We start from the raw sequence: 18,165 nt of genomic DNA on the forward strand, positions 1-18,165 counted from the left end.
TGTCTCTTTTGCTGTATTATTTTAAACATGGGGGTCTCCCTGCAAAAATAAATAAATAAATAAATGAAAATAAAATAAAATATTTAGACTTTGAAAAATATAAAAATAAATAAATTTTTCAAAAAGCAATTAAATTATTCTATTAAATCAAGACTTCTAAATTATTCTGATCATGCATTTATTTAAATAAAAGTATTATGAATATGCATCTCAATATATAATTTTTAATTTATGATATACTACTCTATATTTTAAATATAAATAAAGCTTGATTTTTTCTTCAAGATTAAAATAAGCATAGATAGATTTTTTTTTTTTGCCCTAATAGATACTCTTGCATACCCTGCTTTAAAAACCACTGATTTGAACAACTAGGAAATAAGAGAAACCTACATTATACATTTTGTTCTATTTGAAATCCTGTTAAATTGGCCACACAGTACATTTTCTTTTGTTGGATGAATTATAGATTTTCATGAGATGACTTGATTTCTGGTCCACATAGTTACTTTGTGGAGTTGACCTTCAAAACCTTGTTAGTATCTGTAATACAGGGTATAACATTGTGTGGGCATATACATGCCTGTGCTTTTTCTCCTTTTAGTTTTTCCTAATTTTAACCTTAAAATTCAATATTTTTTTGAGGTAATCCTTTGAGAACCTCACCAGCAGACATATTTTCAAATGTTCCAAAAGGTGGAGAGCAAGTTCCAGAGATGAACCTGGAAATGCCTTGAATTAGCAGTTAATCTCAGTTTCTTGCATTTTGGATTCCTCTTCTCATCCTCAATTGTGTTCCTCACTTGAATCTCTTCACTGATGGCTCTTTAAGTCAGTTTTCAATCAATGGAGCATTTAGGAACTAGAGCTCACCTCTCAGGTTTGTTGTTGTTGTTCAGTCATTCAGTAGTGTCCAACTCTTTGCGACCCATGGACTGCAGCAAGTCAGACTTCCCCGACCTTCATCATTTCCCAGAGCTTGCTCAAACTCATGTCCATTGAGTCGGTGATGCCACCCAACCATTTTATCCTCTATCATCCCCTTCTTCTGCCTTCCATCGTTCTCAGGATCAGGGTCTTTACTAATGAGACAGTTCTTCGCATCAGGTAGCCAAAGTATTGGAATTTCAGCTTCATGATCAGTCCTTCCAGTGAATATTCAGGACTGATTTCCTTTTGGATGGACTGGTTGTATCTCCTTACAGTCGAAGGGACTCTCAAGAGTCTTCTCCAACACCACAGTTCAAAAGCATCAGTTTTTAGTGCTCAGCCTTCTATATGGTCCAACTGTCGCATCCATACATGACTACTGGAAAAACCATAGCTTGGCTGTACTGGTTACATGGGCTTAAAATATGAACTCTAGAACACCAAAGTCACTTAAAGATTCAAAGACAATAGTAGTGAGAACTGAAAAATTTCACTACACTTCCCTCCTTCGTTTCCTTAAATTTCCACTAGAAGGAAGTCCTTCAGAAAACGTAGGGATTTTTCAAACTTTGAGATGGGGAGTAAGAGAAAGATTTGGCACAGACACAGAAAGGACAAAATATCCACTTTATGACCTTGTTTTTGCACAGTATGTCTTTTAAATTTTCTACCTAAATCTGACCTGTATAACTTAATGATTTGAGAAGATTGCTAAATAAATATAAATTCAAGATATAAACTGACCCATCTTTGATATTCATATCCTTTAATAAAACACTAAATAATAAATCATTGTGCAAAATTAAGTACAAAGATATATTGTTGTCTTTCAAATAAAATATTTTGTGAATTTAAATTTTTGAAATAGAGTATCTTCTTTTTATTTTAGCCATGATAGATTGTCTTAGCTGTTTTTCATTTATTTTCAGTGATGATTTTTAACATTTACTTATTTTCAAATGAAGGATAATTGCTTTGCAACATTGTTCTGGTTTCTAGTAAACATCAGCATGAATCAGCTATAGGTTTACCTATGTCCCCTCCCGCTTGAGCATGCCTTCCACCTGTCTCCCCATAACACCCTCTAGGTTGTTACCAAGCCCTAGTTTGAGTTCTTGAATTTTACACCAAATTTCCACTGGCTATCTACTTTGAAAAGTAAAAGTGAAAGTGAAGTTGCTCCATCGTGTCCGATTCTTTGCGACCCCATGGACTCTAGCTTACCAGGCTCCTCCATCCATGGGATTTTCCAGGCAAGAGTAATGGAGTGGGTTGCCATTTCCTTCTCCAGGGGATCTTCCTGACACAGGGATCGAACCCAGGTCTCCCGCATTGCAGGCAGACGCTTTACCATCTAAGCCACCAGGGAAGTCAGTTTACATGTAGTAGTTTATGTTTCTGGAGAAGGCAATGGCACCCCACTCCAGTACTCTTGCCTGGAGAATCCCATGGACAGAGGAGCCTGGTAGGCTGCAGTCCATGGGGTCGCGAAGAGTTGGACACGACTGAGTGACTTCACTTTCACTTTTCACTTTCATGCATTGGAGAAGGAAATGGCAATCCACTCCGGTGTTCTTGCCTGGAGAATCCCAGGGACGGGGGAGCCTGGTGGGCTGCTGTCTATGGGGTCGCACAGAGTCGGACACGACTGAAGTGACTTAGCAGCAGCAGCAGTTTATGTTTCCATGTTATTCTTTGCACAGATCACAACGCCTCTTTCCACCCCCACCCCAAGCGAGTCCATGAGTCTGTTCTCTATGTCTGTGTCTCCATTGCTGCTCTGCAAATAGGTTCATCATTTCTACATTCCATAGAAATGCATTAGTATATAATATTTGTTTTTTTTTTTTTTCTTTCTGACTTACTTCACTCTGTATAATAGGCTCTAGGTTCATCCACCTCATTAGACTGATTCAAATGTGTTCCTTTTTATGGCTGAGTAGTATTCCATTGTGCATATGTACACAGCTTCTTTATTCATTCATCTGTCAGTGGACATCCAGGTTGTTTCCAGGTCCTAGATGTTGTAAACAGCACTGCAGTGAACATTGTGATACATGTCCCTTTTTCAATTTTAGTTTCCTCAGGGTATATGCCTAGTAGTGGGATTACTGGGTCATATGGTAGTTTTATTCCTAGGTTTTAAGGACTCTCCATACTCCTTTCCATAGTGGCTATGTCAATTTACATTCCAACCAACAATGCAAGAGGGTTCCCTTTTCTCCAAACCCTCTCCAGCATTTATTATTTGTAGCTTTTTTGATGATGGCCATTTTGACCATTGTGAGTTGATGTCATTGTAGTTTTGATTTGCATTTCTCTAAAATGAGCACTGTTGAGCACATTTTCATGTGCTTATTAGCCATCTGTATGTCTTCTTTGAAGAAATATCTATTTAGGGTTTTTTCCCAATTTCTGTTGGGTTGTTTGTTTTTCTGGTACTGATTTGTATAAGCTGCTTATGTATTTTGGAAATTAATCCTTTGTCAGTTCTTTCATTTGCTATTAGAGTCTCCCATTCTGAAGGTTGTCTTTTCGCCTTGTTTATTGTTTCCTTTCCTTTAAGTTTAATTTGGTCCCACTTGTTTTTTTTTCTTTGTTTTTATTCCCATTACTCTAGGAGACGGGTCATAGAGGATCTTGCTGTGATTTATGTTGTAGAGTGTTCTGCTTATGTTTCTATGAGTTTTATAGTTTCTGGTCTTACATTTAGGGCTTTAATCCATTTTGAATTTATCTTTGTGTATGGTGTAAGGAAGTGTTCTAATTTCATTCTTATACATGTAGCTGTCCAGTTTTCCCAGCACCACTTATTGAAGAAACTATTTGCCCCATTGTATATTCTTCCCTCCTTTGTCAAAAATAAGGAACCCATAGATGTGTCAGTTTATCTCTGAGCTCTTTATCTTGCTCCATTGGCCTATATTTCTGTTTTTGTGCCTGTACCATATTTTCTTGATGACTAGAGCTTTATAATATAGTATGAAGTCAGGAAGGTTGATTCCTCCAGTTCTATTCTTCTTTCTCAAGATTACTTTGGCTATTCAGGGTCTTTTGTGTCTCATTATGAATTATGAGATTTTTTTTGTTCTAAATCTATGAAAACATCATTGGTAATTTGAAAGGGATTGCATTGAATTTGTAGATTTAGTATAGTCATTTTTGCAATATTGATTCTTTCAACTTAGGAACGTGGAATATCTCTCCGTTTATGTCATCTTTGATTTTTTTAATCAGTGTCTAATATTATTCTGTATAGGGTTCTTTTGTCCCCTTAGGCAGGTTTATTCCTAGGTATTTTATTCTTTTGTTGCAATGGTAAATGGGATTGGTTTCTTAGCATCTTGTTCTGATATTTCATTGTTAGTGTAAAGAAATGCATCTGATTTCTGTGTATTGATTATGTATCCTGCAACTTTGCTAAATTCATTGATTAGCTGTAGTAATTTTCTGATGGTATCTTTAGGGTGTTCTATGTACAGTATCATGTTGTCTGCAATCAGTGAGAGTTTTGTTTCTTATTTTCCAGTCTGAATTCCTTTTATTTCTTTTTCTTCTCCTATTGCCATAGCTAGGACTTCCAAAGCTATGTTGAATAAAAATGGTGAGAGTGGACATCCTTTTCTTCTTCTTGATCTTAGGGGGAATGTTTTCTTTTTTTCGCCATTGAGAATAATGATTGCTGTGGGTTTATCATATATGACCTTTATTATGATGAGTTAAGTTCCTTCTATGCTCATTTTTTGAAAAGTTTTTTTTTAACCATAAATGGGTGTTGAATTTTGCCAAAACTTTTGTATGTTTGTTGAGATTATCACATGGTTTTTAATCTTTCAGTTTGTTAATATGATGTATCACATTGATTGATTTGCATATATTGAAGAATCTTTACATCCCTGGGATAAACACAACTTGATCAAGGTATTCGATTTTTTAATGTGTTGTTGCATTCTGCTTGCTGAAATTTTGTTGAGGATTTTTGCATCTATGTTCATCAGTGATATTGGCCTGTAATGTTCTTCTTTGGGTGTTGTCATTGGCTGATTTTGGTATCAGGGTGATGGGGCCTCATAGAATGAGTTTGGAAGTTTTCCTTCCTCTGCAATCTTTTGGGAAGAGTTTTAGAAGGATAGGGATTACCTTCTCCAAATGTTTAATAGAATTCACCTACGAGCCATCTGGCCCTGGACTTTTGCTTTTGGAGAGATTTGTTATTGTAGTTTTGATATCAGTGCTTGTAATTGGCTTGTTCATAATTTCTATTTCTTCCTGGTTCAGTCTTGGAAGATTGAACTTTTCTAGGAATCTGTCCATTTCTTCCAGGTTGTCCATTTTATTTGCATATAGTGGCTCATAATTGTCTCTTATGAGCCTTTGTATTTCTGCATTGTCTGTTGTGAAAGTCACTCAGTCGTGCCTGACTCTTTGTGACCCCATGAACTATAGAGTCCATGGAATTGTCCAGGCCAGAATACCGTAGTGGATAGCTGTTCCCTTCTCCAATGAATCTTCCCAACCAAAGGATGGAACCCAGTTCTCCCCCATTGCAGGTGGATTCTTTACTAGCTGAGCCACAAGGGAAGCCAAGAATACTGGAGTGGGTAGCCTGTTCCATCTCCAGGGGATCTTCCCTACCCAGGAATCAAACTGGGGTTTTCTGCATTGCAGGCGGATTCTTTACCAACTGAGCTATCAGGGAAATTATTGTCTAGTGTAGCTTCTCCTTCATTTTTAATTTTGTTGATTGCTGTTTCTCCCTTTCTTTTCTGATGAGTCTGACTAATGGTTTGTCAGTTTTGTTTTTCCTCTCAAAGGACCAGCTTTTAGTTTTACTAATCTTTGCAATTGTTTGTTTCATTTCTTTTTCATTAAAAGGAAATAAAACTAAAAGCATAAATACATCTCTGATTTTTATGAATTCTTTCTTTCTAATAACTCTGGAGTTTTTTTGTTCTTCTTTCTCCAGTTGTTTTAAATGTAAAGTTAGGTTGTCTAGTTTACATTTTTCTTGTTTATTGAGGAGGGATGTATTTCTTAAACAAATTTATTTATTTAACTGGAGGCTAATTCAGTTCAGTTCAATTCAGTTCCGTCGCTCAGGCATGTCCGACTCTTTGTGACCCCATGAACCACAGCATGCCAGGCCTCCCTGTCCATCACCAACTCCCAGAGTCAACCCAAACCCATGTTCATTGAGTCAGTGATGCCATCCAGCCATCTCATCCTCTGTCGTCCCTTTCTCCTCCTGCCCTCATTCTTTCCCAGCATCAGGGTCTTTTCCAATGAGTCAGCTCTTCACATCAGGTGGCCAAAGTATTGGAGTTTCAGCTTCAAAATCAGTCCTACCAATGAACATCTAGGACTGATCTGCTTCAGAATGGACTTGTTGGATCTCCTTGCAGTCCAAGGGACTCTCAAGAGTCTTCTCCAACACCACAGTTCAAAAGCATCAATCCTTTAGCGCTCAGCTTTCTTTACAGTCCGACTCTCACATCCATATATAACTATTGGAAAAACCATAGCCTTGACTAGATGGACACTTGTTGGCAAAGTAATGTCTCTTTTTTAATATGCTGTCTACGTTGGTCATAAATTTCCTTCCAAGGAATAAGCATCTTTTCATTTCATGGTTGCGATCACCATCTGCACTGATTTTGCAGCCCAGAAAAATAAAGTCAGCCACTGTTTCCCCATCTATTTGCCATGAAGTGATGGGTCCAGATGTCATGATCTTCGTTTTCTGAATGTTGAGCTTTAAGCCAACTTTTCCACTCTCCTCTTTCACTTTCATTAAGAGGCTCTTTAGTTCTTCTTCACTTTCTGCCATAAGAGTGGTGTTATCTGCATATCTGAGGCTATTGATATTTCTTCTGGCAATCTTGATTCCAGCTTGTGCTTCCTCCAGCCCAGCATTTCTCATGATGTATGTTGCATATAAGTTAAATAAGTAGGGTGACAATATACAGCCTTGATGTACTCCTTTTCCTATTTGGAACCAGTCTGTTCCATGTCCAGTTCTAACTGTTGCTCCCTGACCTGCATACAAGTTTCTCAAGAGGCAGATCAGGTGGTCTGGTATTCCCATCTCTTTCAGAATTGTCCACAGTTTATTGTGATCCACACAGTCAAAGGTTTGGCATAGTCGATAAAGAAGAAATAGATATTTTTCTGGAACTCTCTTGCTCTTTTGATGATCCAGCAGATGTTGGCAATTTGATCTCTGTTTCCTCTGCCTTTTCTAAAACCAGCTTGAACATCAGGAAGTTCACAGTTCATGTATTGCTGAAGCTTGGCTTGGAGAATTTTGAGCATTACCTTACTAATGTGTGAGATGACTGCAATTGTGCAGTATTTAGAGCATTCTTTGGCATTGCCTTTCTTTGGGATTGGAATGGAAACTGATCTTCTCCAGTCTGGTGGTCACTGCTGACTTACTCCAAATTTGCTGGCATATTGAGTTCAGAACTTTCACAGCATCATCATCCAGGAGGCTAATTACTTTATAATACTGTTGTAGTTTTTGCCATACATTGACATGAATCAGCCATGGGTGTGAATGTATACTTGCTATAAACTTCCCTCTTAAAATGTGTTTAGCTGCATCCTGTAGGTTTTGAGTTGTGTTCTCTAGGATTTTTAGAGATTTTTGATTTCTTCAGTAACCTGTCCATTATTTAGAAACGTATTGTTTAATCTCCATGTGTTTTTGTTTTTAACAGTTTTTTTTTTTCCTAAGCCCCCATAATTGATATGTAGTCTCATAAAATTGTGGTCAGAAAAGATGCTTGATGTAATTTCAACTGTTTTTTGAATTTACTGAGGTTTGATTTCTGACCCAAGATGTGGTCCTGGAGAATGTTCCATGTGCACTTGAGAAGAAGGTGTATTCTTCTGCATTTGGATGGAAAGTCCTAAAGACATCAATTAGTTCCATTTGGTTTAATGTTTCGTTTGTGTTTCCTTATTAATTTTCTGTTTTGATGACCTGCGCATTGGTGTAAGTGTGATGTTAAAGTTCCTTACTATTACTATGTTGATATCAATTTCCCCTTTTATGTCTGTTAGTATTTGTTTTATGTATTGAGGTGCTCCTATGTTGGGTTCATAAATATTTAGTTATGTCTTCTTCTCAGACTGATCCCTTGATCATTATGTAGTATCCTTCTTTATCTGTTGTGATATTCTTTATTTTAAAGTCTATTTTGTCTGAAATGAGGATTGCCACTCTAGCTTTCTTTGATTTCCATTTGCATAGAAAATATTTTCCCATCCCTTTCCTTTCAATCTGTCTGTGTCTCTAGGTCTGAAGTTGGTTTCTTGTAGATAACATATATATGGGTCTTGTTTTTGTACCCATTCAGACAGTCTGTGTCTTTTGATTGGAGCAATTAATCCATTTACATTTGAAGTAATTATTGATATATATGTTCCTATTGGCATTTTCTTAATTGTTTTGAGTTTGTTTCGTAGATCTTTCCTTTCTCATGTTTACTGCTTATATAAGTTCCCTTAAGATTTGTTGTAAAGCTGGTTTAAGGGGACAACAGAGGATGAGATTGCTGTATGGTATCACTGACTTGATGGACGTGAATTTGAGTGACCTCGGGGAATTGGTGATGGACAAGAAAGCCTGGTGTGCTGCGGTCATTGCTGCAGTCCATGGGGAAATGGCATGCTGCAGTCCATGCCTGCACTCAAACAGTTGGACACGACTGGGTGATTGAACTGACAGACTGAAAGCTGGTTTGCTGTGTTAAATCTCTTAACGTGCTTGTCTCTAAAGCTTTTGAGTTCTCCATCAACTTTAAAGGTGATCCTTGCCAGGTAGAGTGATCTTGGTTGTAGATTTTTCCTTTTAGTACTTTAAATATATGCTGCCATTGCCATCTGACCTGCAGAGTTTCCAGTGAAAAGTCAGCTGTTAATCACATGAGTTTTCCCCTATATGTCACTTGCTGGTATTAATATTATTTCTTTGTGTTTAATCTTTGTTAGTTTGATTAGTAATCTCAGTTAGAATCTCTCAAGATGTTTCTCCTTGGGTTCATTCTATATGGAACTCTGCACTTTTGGGACTTGATTATTTCCTTTCTTGCACTGGGGAAATTTTCAACTATAATCTCTTCCAGTTTTTTCTCAATGCCTTTCATTTTCTCTTCTCCCTCTGGGACCCCTATTACTCAATTGTGGTGCATGTAATATTGTCCCAGAGGTCTCTGAGGTTATCCTCAATTCTTTTCCTTCTTTTTCCTTTATTCTGCTTTAAACTGTTCTCTAACTAGTGGGAGTTCTCACTAGTTAATTCTCCCTGGGGTTAGGGATTTCCTGACAGCTAAGAGTCTTGTTGTCAGTGCTTCCATTACAAAGGCTTAGGGCCCGATCTCTAGCCAGGAAAGTGAGATACCACAGGTGGTTTGTTATGGCATTAAAGGGTATTAAAACAAACACACTAAAACATGAAACAAAAAGCAAACCCCAGACAAATGACAAATTCAAAATCAACAAATATTAACAGACAAACAAACAAACAAACAAAAAACGGAGTATATGCACACACATACACACACAAACAAAACCAACAAATCAGAAAAACAAAGGAAATAGAAGAGATTGACCCAGCGAGCAAAGGAAAGCAAAAATGATATCAACCACCTAAAAACAAAACTAACTAAAGCATAAACTGGAAAATAAAATCAAAGCAATGTGCCAACTGGGAAATAAAGCAAAAAAAGCAAAACAGACTAATAAACATGGTGAGTAAAAGAGAGAAAAAGAAGAAAAGAAAGAATAGAAAAGCAAAGTTAAATAGAGGTAGATGAAGATTTATATACATTAAAGAATAAATGCAACAGGAAAAGAATAAGAAAAGCAAGCTAAAGAATATATGTAGAAAAATAATAATAAATTTTAAATAAAATTTAAAAATTAAAAAAGGAAAAAAAAAACCCCTCAAAACTGTGAAAACAACAGGGTCAGAAGTATTTAAATGAAAAAAATTGTGATTAAAATTATTATTAAAAGCATAAATAGATTTAACAGTACTTATAAAATCAACAACTATAGCAATAGAGGAGAAAAAAAGAAAAAAGAAATAAAATTCAGAAACAACTGTCAAAGAAGTTAAAATATAAGAATAATAAATGTTTTGCTTGGATTTCAGCTGTCAGCGTCCTTTCCCTCACTGTGAGTCACAGTCCACCTCGCCTTTCTAGGATGCCCTCCGAATATTGGGCTGGTCTTTGGACCTGCTGCTCTAGGAGCAGCTCAGACTCTAATCTGGTCCAACTTCTATATGTTCTTGCCTCAGTGTCCACATCTGCAGTGCAAGTGTATTTTCTTTTGTGGGAACTCTCATTGTCCTTTTATATATTCCATAGACACAAAGTCTGCCTAGCTGATTGTGTGGATTGAATCTGCAGCTTGTGCAGCTGGTGGGAAGGTTTTGGGTTCTCTTCCTTAGCCACTCTGTCATTGGGTTTCGGCTGTGGTTTTATCTGCACCCCAGCGTGTGAGTTATCTACAGGTTTTGCTCCTGAGGCTGCCCTGGAGGACTTGGGTCTGCCTCAGGGGAGACCAGGTGTAGAGGTGGTGCAGTTGCTTGGATCGCAGGGGCCCTGGCAGCACCAGGTACTTAGAGGAGCTGGTGGCTAGGACAGCAGGAAGGATGGTGCTCTGAGGGTTTTTTCTAGCCTCTGGCTATAGGGGATAGAGCCTGGAAGTGGCACAGGAGCTTAGATCACGGGGAGCCTGGCAGTACTAGATACTCAGGATACCAGCGGCTCTCGTCACAGGCAGAATGGCATTTTTAGGGTTTTCTTCTATCTTCTGGAAGCTTTGCCCCAGTAAGGGTTGAGCATGAAGGTGGTGCTGCTGCTTAGACAGTGGGAACTCTGGCAGAACTAAGTGTACAGGGACATCAAATGCCTCAGCCACGGCAGTTATGGTCCTGTTAGAGTATTTTTCTAGTCTCTAGCTGTTGGTGACCAGAGGGCCTCCTTGGCTGGTCCCTATCTGTTACTTGGCCCATTTTGGCAGTTATAAGGCCCCTGGGTTGGGATCCTTCTGTTATTTGGGGCATCAGGCACTGAAAGTGCCACCCTGGCTGGGATCCTTCTCTATGGCCCAGTGTGTCAAGTGCTTTAAAGGGCCACCTTCTTTGGGGCCTTTCAGTTGCCTGGCTGACATGTGGGGAGAGAGAGGCTATAGTGATGACTCCACTCCCTGTGTGTGACTCAGCAGTATCGCCCTACCTCTATGTTTGCCTGGCTTTCTTTCATATGCATTTCCCACTGAGATCTTCTCCCTCAAGTCCCTGTGGGACATAGCTCCACATTCAACAGCAGAGCTTTCCCTGAGTGGCTCTCCAATCTCAATGCTCAAGTCTGCAGCTGCTGTACTCTCTAGAGGACTTGTGTCCCTGTCTGGGGTACATATGGCTTTGGTAAGGATTATCTGTGTGATTCTCATTCCATTTAGACTGTCACAGATCAGCTGCTTCATTCTCTAACAGCCTCAAATGCTAACCTCTGTCCCAAACAGTTGCCCCAATGTGGGGATCTGACCCCTGCTTCAGTTTCCCCACCCCCCTCAGGACCAAATCCAGTCCTACTCAGTCTCCTCTTTTTTGTCCTCCTTCCTTTGTCCTACAGAGTTTTGCATGGTTCTATACATTCTTTATAGGCCCTCTGATCACCAACTGCCAGAGACTAGAAAAAGACTCTACTAGGACCATAGATCCTGCAGCTGAAGCTGTTGATGTCCCTGCACACTTAGTGCTGCCAGAGTTCCCACTATCTAAGTAGGAGGAGAAGGGGACAACAGAGGATGAGATGGAAGGATGGCATCACTGACTCAATGGACATGAGTTTAAGCAAGCTCTGTGAGTTGGTGATGGATAATGAAGCCTGGCTTGCTGCAACCAAGGGGTCACAGAGAGCTGGACACGACTGAGTGATTGAACTGACTGACCGATATTTTCTTTTCCAGTGGTCATGTAATCTCGCATGCTCTCAGCTGGTGTTCTGCAAGATCTTCTGTGTCTGGCAATGTATTCCTGATGTATCCATGGAGAGAGATGTACTGCACATCCACCTACTCCTTGCCATCTTGGGTATCCTCATTTGCAGCCACGGTTTTAGAAACACAAACTCTGACATGATTATAAAATTATAGACTAGAAATGATTAGAAATGGCCTTAAAGAGTAAGTTTACTCCATTCCAGACAAGAATATACCCAAATAATTTCAGACAGAGTAACATCTACTCTGCTTTTAAATTCTGTCTCCTCATAGAGGATCCTGCTGTGATTTATGTTGGAGAGTGTTTTGCCTATGTTATCTGCTAGGAGTCTTATATTTTCTGGTCTTATGTTTAGATCTTTAACCCATTTTGAGTTTATTTTTGTGTATGGTGTTAAAAAGTGTTCTAGTTTCATTCTTTTACAAGTGGTTGACCAGTTTTCCCAGCACCGCTTGTTAAAGAGATTATCTTTTCTCCATTGTATATTCTTGCCTCCTTTGTCAAAGATAAGGTGTCCATAGGTGCGTGGGTTTATGTTTATCTCTGGGCTTTCTATTTTGTTCCATTGATCTATATTTCTGTCTTTGTGCTGGTACCATACTGTCTTGATGACTGTGTTTTGTTTTTTTTTTTTTTTTTGTCTACCAACTCAGTTCAGTTCAGTTCAGTCACAGTCGTGTCCGACTCTTTGCAGCCCCATGAATCTGGACCTCTATTAGTGTAATGCCTCTCTTTTTTGTTCTAAGAACAAAGAAAGGGAAATTAGAAAATAAAAACTTGGTTTAAGCTCTCTAAATATTACATCTAAATATTAAATATTACATTTATTTTCCCTTGATTTGTTTTCTGTTTTCTAAATCTAAGCTGACTTTTTCTTCATTGTTGTATTATACTCAATACTAATCACAAACCTGCATTTTCCATTTCTCTTAAAAATATTAGTTACCTAAAAGATTATTCAATCCCGGCTTCCAAATTTCAAATTGTAGTATAAATAAGAATCACTGGTGTATTATTACAAAATGCAGATTGTTTATTCATTGACTTTGATGTGAGACCAGTATTCTTTAATCAACTCATAACTCTAATGCTGGATATTTGTGTGTCACACTTTGGGAAACATGCTCTTGTACATCCTGGCTCATCTGATGACAGTGAGCTCTAGTGAAAAACAGAAGTATCCAGGCATTATGTTTCAATTATAATTCAAATTCCATTTTTCCTGAAACTATTTTCTATAATATTAAACCTAATGCTTTTTTCTTTGACTCTGAGAATGAATGTTTATATATAGTTTTCCAGGCTCCTCAGCAGGTTGTTCTGTCTGCTTTACGGTTTTATTCATTTTCCTTATTAGAGATTTAGGGGGAGTGGATAGGCTTGCCCCTCCCCAACCCCAACTCTCCTTATGATGTACACACCCCTTCCATCCACTCCCCTCCTCACCCCAGCACCTCCCAGTGGTGGGGCATACGATCATTCTTCCAAATCAAGATTTGGCATGTGAAAAATTACAAATAATTAACCAGATTGATAGTGAGCATGTTTACTATTTTTAGTTCAACGTGCAGGAATCAGATGATAGGTGATTGTATCTAGAATCTTATTTACTTTTTTATTCTCAGTGTTCTATGGATACCTCTGGCAAAGAGCAGGTTTATAGATTCACTAGTTAATGACAACCCACTCCAGTGTTCTTGCCTGGATTATCCCAGGGAAGAGGGAGCCTGGTGGGCTGCCATCTATGGGGTCGCACAGAGTTGGACACAACTGAAGTGACTTAGCAGCAGCAGCAGCTACAATTTCTTGACTTAAAATTTCTTGACTCTTATTGGAAATCATGAACTCCATTTTGATTTTAGATTTTTAAATGAAGATTAAATTTTTATTTAGATGCACTTGGAGATATTGTTTCATTTAGCTGGCTAATATCTGACTGTTTTCTTAGCACATGTTGAAACCAGAATTTCTAGCATTGGGCAGTTTGTTCCAGGAACAAAAAGTGTTGGTTATTTATCATTTTAATTTTCTCTGGCTCTTGAGAATAATCACTGCTTCGAAGTGCAAACTTAAAGGAAAAATTAAATTATAGCTGAGATAGTACAAAATGTTGATATTTTTGATTGTTGTCTCCTGAGTTCATCCTAAAATGATTGCTTTTCAGAAGATCATAAAATAAAGACCAAGTTAGTTCATTTTTATTATATAGACTACAGTTAGTCATTTGTGTTTCAAAAATTTCCACTTTATTGGAATGTCTTGGAATCATCACTTGATCTTGAAGTTTCCTTAAAGATTATGGGTTAATAAATTTTTCATTCATTTATTCATTAATGTACTCTCCTACTTCATCAAAAGAAGATTTGATAAACTTGATCCAAAAGAGATTTAGTATGATGGCAGAAGTGGGATAGGGTGGTGGGCTTTGTGCTCAGAACCTGACTCTTTCACATATTTATTTCATGTGAATTAGTTAAATTTCTAAGCCCAATTTTTTATCTGCTAATGGAAGTTTAATAACTGTACCTGCTTCACTGAGTTGCTGTGAAGACTCAATGTATGTTGGGAAATTAATAAATAATTCATGTTAATCATTAGTATGAGTTGTCAGGTTTTAATTACTTATTGTAGCAGGAAGAGGAAATGTCAGACATTAACTATATATGGGAAGGCACTCCCCAGCCCTAGGCTTCCACTAGCCAACTTTCTGTTCCTATGGAGTTGACTATGTAGACATTTCATATAAATGAAATCACACAATTATATATATATGTATATATATGTGTGTGTGTGTGTGTGTGTGTATGTATATATGTAATATGAGGATGACAGCAAGCCTCAACACCTATTTGGTGGAGAGGGATCTATTAAAGTTCATTTTGTTCATTCAAAGGAAATCTGAGAGGCTAGACCACATTCTCAAAGAAAACAAGTTTGAAATCCCAAGAATGAGTGAAGATCATGGCTTTCTGACAGCCAGAGGTAGTGGAGAGAGAACTACCCAAGCAACTGGTGCAAGAGAGGAAAACAGCAGAAAAGAAGTCCAGGAATTTTTCCCTCTTCCCATATATTGATATATCTGAACTTCATAAAAGAATTTCAGCAGGTACTCACATTAATGCTACAATGAGGAAAGAAAAGATGATCCCAGTAAAGTAGAGAACACGAGAACATTAAATTGTATTACTATATATAAGGAACAAAATAACAAAAATGATAAATAATTTATTCAACAAATATTTATTGAGATCTTAATCTATTGTAGTTTTTGGAGATAATTCTGTAAAAGAAGATTACAAAAGGAAGAAAATTTCTTCTTTATAACATTTACATTCTAGTGAGCAGATATGGAAATGGTAAAAACATCATAGGCAGTTAATGCATGTCAGAAGAGTGATGAAGGACAAATCTGAAGGTTGTAAGAGTGAGCTATGAGAAGATTAGGGGACACTGCATTTTGGGTGGAAGAGAAGAGTAAGTTCACAAGACCTGAGCTATGATTATGTCAATGTGGGTGAGTGGAGTAAGATGTTAAGGATGTGGAGGAAATTAGTTCAAAGAGGCAGACTAAGGCATCAGAGGAAGAAAAGAAAAAATAAGGGTAAGAACAGAAATTGAAGTGAGGAATGGAGCTTTATACATAATTAACATTTAAATAAGTGGGACAGACTAGAATCTATGAACTCTTGAACAATAGTTTGTAGGTGTTTTGAAGATGAGAGTCACCAGAAGGATATCATCAGTGGAAATGGAGATGAAGTAATGAATCTGAAATTATTCAAGAGAAGAATAGAAGGTTTGGTAAATTGCACAATGAAACTAGAAGATGAATAAGAGAGGGCTGACCCAAAGACCATCTTAAAGTTTTTCAATTGGGAGAGCTCTGTGGTTGTATCATTGATAGAAAACAAAGCTGATTAGAAGATAAAAAGCATCAGTATTGAAATGCTTAAGGATGAACTGGTGCTTAAGGATGAATATTCCAGAGGAAATTTCTAATTAAAATGTTGGCCATTCACCAATACCCTCCTGGACCCCAGCAGTGGTCACAGGCCCTGCATACTGTGCCCCAGAAATGGTACAGTCACTTGCTGCTGACTCCCTTCCAGATGATAGGAGTGGTCATGATTCCCCACCAACTCACATTTGGACTCTGGGACTGGTCTTGGGCCCTAGTCAACACCTATCCAAACTCCAGGAGCACTTGTTAGCTGTCTCTACACCCATCATGTGCCCAGGAGTTGCAGTTGAGTCACCCACTGGCAAGAGCCTTAAGACCAAGGACCAGCCACTGCATCTGCACATCCCCTACCAAGGGGATAGCAAGCAATCAGTACATGCTGAGGAAAGAGGCAACAGGCGATCAAACTAAAAACAGCCTTCTATGCTATTATTGTATTAATATAAAACATTTTATTACAAAATTATTGTAATATGAAATTATAATTATATAATTTTATATTTATATTGAATTATATAATTTTAATTATATTATATGATATAATTATATTGCATATAATTATTGCATATATAATTATATTACAATAAAATATAATAATTGCATATCAATATATATATAATTATATATAGTCATATATATAATTATTATATATCAGTTCAGTTCAGTCACTCAATGATGTCTGACTCTTTGTAACCCCTTGAACCACAGCATGCCAGGCCTCCCTGTCCATCACCAACTCCCAGAGTGCACCCAAACCCATCTCCATTGAGTTCGTGATGCCATCCAACCATCTCATCTTTTGTCGTCCCCTTCTCCTCCTGCCCTCAATCATATATATAAAATATATAATAAATAAATATATAATTATATATAAAATATATAATGTAAATAAATTAATATATAATATATTAATCCCACACAAGCACAGGGATGCCCTTCACATACAAATAGCCCTCTAAGACCATAGTAGATAACTATTTCTCATAAACTCATAGAGCAAGAGAAATATAAGTAAAATGATGAAACAAAGGAATCACTCCCAGTTAAAAAACCAAGAGCATTTCCCTAAAAGAACAAACCATGAGGCAGACTTCTTCAATTTAACTGATATAAAATTAAAAAGGAAATAATAAAAATATGGAAAGAAGTAAGAAAGACCATTGACAGAAATGCAGAGTACTATAAAAAGGAATTAGAAAGTATACAATATAATACATACAAGGAAACTATACAAAAAAAAAGAAAAGAAAACAATCAGAAAAATTATTTGCAGAAATGAAAGCTGAGCTAAAGTTAATAGCAGATTGAATAACGCAGAAGAATGAATAAACAGCCTGGAAGATAGATAACGGAAATCACCTGATCAGGATATCAGACAGAAAACAAAATGAGAAAAAGAATTGGCATAGTATAAAGTGTTCCAGTCTACACACAATAGGGACTTCAAAAGGGCAACAAAGAGAAAAGGAGACTGAATATGTATTTGAAGATATTATGAAAACTTACCAAATCTAAGGCAGGAAACAGATATCCAGGAATGAGAAATACAAAGGGTCCCAAACAAGGTAAACCCAAAAGACTGCACAAAAATCATATTGTAAAAAATAGCAAAATTTAAAAAAAGATTCTAAAGGCAAGAGAAAAGCAAGTGTTTGTTACAAGGGAACCTATATAAGGGTATAAACTGATTTCTCTACAAAAACATTGCAAGCCAGAATGGATTGGGAAGATATATTCGGAGTCCTGAAAGGGAAAAAATTGCAACCTAGGCTACTCTGCCCATCAAGACTTTTAGATTATAAAGAGAGAGAAAATTTTTTCAGACAAGCAAAAACTAAAAGAATACAACAAAACTAGATATATCCAAAAGTAAATATTGAAGGGTATTCTCTAGATAGGCAATTAATAAGTATCTATAGGAAAGGGAAAAACACAATTGACAAATAAATCACTCAAATAAGCCAGTACAGAGATTTAAAAAAAAAAAAAACAAAAAATCAGAAATGATAACAATCACAATGAACAGCAAAGGATGAACCCGAAGTAAAAGAGGACATCAAAATAATAAAATGTGGGAAAGGAGAGTAAGAAAATGTAGACCACCTTCCCCCACCTCCCTGAAAGTGCTTGAGCATATATAACTGCTTGTCTAAAGCAAGTAGGTAAAAAAGGGGTGGGTGTTAACATACTTGGAAAACAAGGTAAGAACAAATAGAAAATGCACAATAGATTTACAAAGAAACAAAAAAAAATG

The sequence above is a fragment of the Ovis aries genome, chromosome 17, assembly GCF_016772045.2.
Source record: "Ovis aries strain OAR_USU_Benz2616 breed Rambouillet chromosome 17, ARS-UI_Ramb_v3.0, whole genome shotgun sequence".
In the NCBI taxonomy this organism is placed as follows: domain Eukaryota; kingdom Metazoa; phylum Chordata; class Mammalia; order Artiodactyla; family Bovidae; genus Ovis; species Ovis aries.